At 38.3% G+C, this 5,018-nt stretch overlaps 1 long non-coding RNA gene across 1 annotated transcript; it reads right to left on the bottom strand.

Annotated features, from left to right (window-relative positions):
• Positions 1-845: 845 nt before the first annotated feature.
• Positions 846-4,530, bottom strand: LOC139719700 (uncharacterized). The gene is made up of 3 exons (XR_011710119.1): positions 4,403-4,530; positions 2,254-2,360; positions 846-976 (listed from the first exon to the last, which is right to left on the bottom strand). It is a non-coding gene; the product is annotated as an uncharacterized lncRNA (long non-coding RNA).
• Between the last annotated feature and the right edge of the window lie 488 nt (positions 4,531-5,018).

Raw genomic sequence — 5,018 nt, 5'->3', positions numbered from 1 at the left:
GTCCAGATAATGGGGCTTGGTCTTTGTTAATGATAATGCCAATTAGCAGGGGCCCCACTCCCATTACCAGTACAATCAAACTACTTAATGATGTAATTTAACTCTTTTCAAAGAGTTTTACTCTAATGCAGAGCTCCTTAGAAGGGTGAGTCCTTGTTAGTGTTTCCATGTATTGAATGTGAGAACAGTGCTTTGGGATCTCTCTGGTCTACAACACAGCATGCAAACAAGGTAAAACTTTGTACAATGCAGAGAGCCTAATTTATGACAAGTCTGAAACTTGTCCACAAGGACATGCATGACATTATTTCCACTGAATTTGTACAGAAAAAAACATTATCAGGATCAGCCAACCACTTCTCCACGAGTATTATCTAAACTTGTTTAACACTTTTTCGACTGCGAATATAACTTCACATCTTCTAGAAGACACAGAGATCTTACTTTTCACACAAAACCATTTTCCTCCAGAATCTACTTTCTCCCTGTGCTATGTAACATGAAGCTTGTGTTTCAACTGATTGACAAACTGCCCTTCATCAATGTAAATAAGCACTGATAATTCAGTATTTTAAGCAATAGCCATGATAACAAAATTATCGGCACACTAACTCTAGTGGGTAGAAACAATTGAACACAAGAATCATTTATTCATATAAAGAGATTTGTGATTTAACAAAGTATAGAGACTAACGTTCGGTGGAGTCTAGTCCTCAGATCTAGGATTTTACATGATTCAACCCTTCTTTGTCTTCTTTGTATTACAAGACTTTTGTCTTTCCAGGGGCCCAACAAGACAAGTGAATACAAGTGAATTCAGGTGAAAAGATTTAGTGACTTACATACGGTAGAGTTCAGCAATCTTGGTCACGTTGTCTTCTGAGCTCAGAACCTTGTATGACATACCCAGACTTCCCCAGACATGTGTGGGAATGGTGACCCCATTCTCAAGAAGGTATGCCAGGTTGAATAGAGCCTAAAGGGACAAGAAAGGCTATCAGTCAAGAACTAATGATTTATCACTTGGAACTACTAATTCAGATTCCATGATTCATTGTAATACTCTTCTTTGTAAGGTAATATGATTATTTGTATTCTACTTTCATTTGCGAGATACTTCATTCACTTGTCCTACAACAGAATATATGTGACCTGCTACAACAAAAGGATCCTAAAGTCGCTGACGGGTGAGCCAAGAAAATTGAGTTTGAAGTCATATCATCAAAATCCGTCAAAACGTTCGGATTTCTGTTTTTCAACATAATTTTGCAGTCTAATGTATCTTCTTATCATCTGCCGAAATTACCAAGCTAAATGATCAAAGGAAAGGCAAGAAAATAGCATTTTTCTAGGCCATGATTTTTCGACTTTCAATGGAACACAAACGTGTCTGAAGATTTGGATATAGCGCCGCAGCTAGACTCCGCCCCCAGCAACGAGGGAGTGATCTCATTGGTCAGCTTGTGGCATCCTGGTTACTGATTGGTCGTGCGTAGACCGCTGGCGCTAAGCTTGAATGAACATCACGGAGGTTGCTAGGAACCTACCTTCTATTGTCAAATGGTGAAAACTGTCTCGCCTCCCCTTGATCATGATAACGTCGGAAGGATAACTTTGAAGGTGGTTTTCTTGAAACACTGATTTCTTAAACCACTCGACATGCGCTAATAAAATCATCGATATCTCCGCAACCGGGTACTTTTATAAGTCATGTTATATATGACATTAAAGTGGAAGAGTAAGGGAATAATGTCATGTCATTTTCAGAAAACTGTCCTTCCCCGACTTTCGGATCCTTTTGTTGCAGCGGGTCACATATATCATGGCTCAGAAGTCAGAATGTGTGTATCATTATCAACTAGTTGTACAAAATGTAACTCTAGGACCCATGCTCATTCACCATTGACTTTACAATTCTAAATCTTGTCATTTCCGTTTTGAACGATCACACACATAATAACAACAGCAAAAAACAATCTAGATACTTTTGATCATCATCAAATCACGACAGTGACAAGAAATTATTATGTATGGCTGGATTTAAAACAAGTTAACAAAATGTCTTGATCACTATCATGTGGGCAAGAAATTATGATGTAATGAATTAAAGAACAGGACACTTTTATCTGGCAACTCTCTACTGAGTATTCTACTCCTGATTTCAGACCGGAATCAACTGCCACCAAAGATAAGAATACCAGTGACTAGAAGATACCACCAGCTATTACAGAGAGGATGGACTAAACATATTACCTGTGGCTCCCTGGTTTTGGCTCCCTGTATGTAGTACTGTATAGCTGTGTCTCTGTTACTCTCATTGCTGTGGCCATACCAGTGGTAGTCTGCCACTTTTAGGATAGCTGAATAAAACAAAGGATAAAATAAATACAGTGCACTCCCATTATAAAGAAAACCTGGTTACAACGAAGTAAACATTCAGGCCGCAACATTATCCGCTCTTTGTTTTTTATTGTTAATTTGAAAGAAAACTGCTGGTCCCGAGGACTTCGTTATAACGGGAGTCCACTCTACTGAAATTTTGCTATTCAACACGAACAACATGAACAACAAAACAAGGAAAAGTAGAAATTACGCGGTGCGTAATATATGTCCCCGCCAGAAGTAGCATTTAGTAGCAAAATGTACAGTATAGGTAAAAAGATGAAGGTCAAAGGTCAAAGAAGTCAAAGGTCAAAATTCTATGTAGAAGTTTTGAAGCCCTCACCTAGTGCCATCACATAAAGCAAACGGAATCGAAATCGGGTTAGAAATGGCGAAGGAGTAGCATTTTGTAGCCAATGTACAATATAGGTAAAAAAATCAAGGTCAAAGGTCAAAGAAGTCAAAGGTCAAAATTCTATGTAGAAGTTTTGAAGCCCTCACCTAGTGCCATCACATAAAGCAAACGGAATCGAAATCGGGTTAGAAATGGCGAAGGAGTAGCATTTTGTAGCCAATGTACAATATAGGTAAAAAAATCAAGGTCAAAGGTCAAAGAAGTCAAAGGTCAAAATTCTGTGTAGAAGTTTTGAAGCCCTCACCTAGTGCCATCACATAAAGCAAACGGAATCGAAATCGGGTTAGAAATGGCGAAGGAGTAGCATTTGGTAGCAAAATGTACAATACAGGTCAAAAATCAAGGTCAAAGGTCAAAGAAGTCAAAGGTCAAAATTCTGTGTAGAAGTTTTGAAGCCCTCACCTAGTGCCATCACTTAAAGCAAACGGAATTGAAATCGGGTTACAAATGGCGAAGGAGTAGCATTTTGTAGCAAAATGTACAATATAGGTCAGAAATCAAGGTCAAAGGTCAAAGAAGTCAAAGGTCAAAATTCTGTGTAGAAGTTTTGAAGCCCTCACCTAGTGCCATCATATAAAGCAAACGGAATCAAAATCGGGTTAGAAATGGCGAAGGAGTAGCATTTTGAAGCAAATGTACAATATAGGTCAAAGGTCAAGGTCAAAGGTCACAACTGAAATTCTGTATAGAAGTTTCAAAGCTCCCATGTAGTGCTATCATATAAAGCAAACAGAATCAAAATCGGGTTAGAAATGGCGAAGGAGTAGCATTTTGAACATTTTGATCACACACGGACGCACACACGGACGGACACACGGACGGACGGACACACGGACACACGGACACACACACGTACGGAGCCCGTTTCATAGTCCCCTGCTCGAACTCGTTCGGCGGGGACAACAAATGAGGCTAACAGATTCCTATCAGGAAGACATCTCACGCTCTTGTAAGGATCAATAAGACACTCATGAGGCAAGAGATCACTGTAAACTTGCTGGCTTGCTGCTTTCAGTCAAACTGTCTTCAGTTTTTCTCTTTCTCTGTTTTCTTTACTTCTCTCTCAACATCATCTCTCTAGCATGTAGATCAAGACTCAATTTAACTTCCGATGCAGTTGCTATATGACTAAGAACCCCATCCTCCAAAAAAGAAAGATAGGATAAATAAATGAAGAGTATGATTGCAAGTTGGTTAAGGACAATTCATGAACATTTCACAGTAAGTCTACCATCAGATAGAGCAAAATAAAACCTTTCAAATGATACCTGAACTGTATACCGAGGAAAATTCTGAAAATCATGAGTCAAAATATCCTATATTTTCTTATCATTTTCATTGTTTCCTAGCAGGTTTTATCGTAAATACCTCAAACTGACAAGAATGTTAACTCTTTTAGCCATCAAACCCTTGAAATCAACCTCACAATCGAATCTCCTATTCCCTTGATATTTCAGTGTTATCAATTGCACTTTTATCCTCATTTGATCTTTTAACCCGTTGAGGACAATTCCCGCGTATACTCGAGCAAGCTTCTATGGGAAATGCGTGTTGTAGCAAAATCAGTCTGTCCTCAACGGGTTAAGGAGATAATTCCCTACTTACATGTGATGTGTGGCTGGGAGCCTAGGACAGCTTGATTCCAATACCTCCACGCACAGTCTCCATCAACAAACTCCTTAGCTACACCATCCTGTGTGTGGTCACATCAATTAGAGAGAAAAGGAATCTAGTTTGATAGGTCCTGGTAACCATAATCATTTCATAGGCTGTGAATGAATAATTGTATTTTAGACATACAACTATAATCACACATGAATCAAATACGAGAATCAGACTGGCAAAGATTATTTATTTCTTTTTTCACTGCACGATCATAAGAGTCAAGAGAAATTGCTGATAGAGTGCTACAGCTACAGATTGGAATGCTAGTATAACAGAATCCTCAATTTGGCTAAACACATAAACTTTTATAATCTTCCAGTTGATGGGAACATTTTTGCTTTATTCAAATGTACTTGTGGTTCTCACCTTCTAGAGATGCGCCCCAAGCATTTTCGAATTAAATGAATTGTTATTTGTACTTGCGTATAGTGTTTGCTAGAAATAAATTTCATTGAAATGAACTAAAAAGATTTCAAGTTGCACAAAACATGAGCAATTTGTATTTATTTTTCATACAACTTCTAATTAGAGTAAAGGGAAATTCATCTGTTTATGA

Source organism: Diadema antillarum, unplaced genomic scaffold, assembly GCF_040938485.1.
Source record: "Diadema antillarum isolate AM-2024a unplaced genomic scaffold, OU_Dant_1.0 scf00000113, whole genome shotgun sequence".
Lineage (NCBI taxonomy): Eukaryota > Metazoa > Echinodermata > Echinoidea > Diadematoida > Diadematidae > Diadema > Diadema antillarum.
Note: the sequence above shows the minus strand (reverse complement) of the source record. Positions and strands in the feature narration are given on the sequence as shown.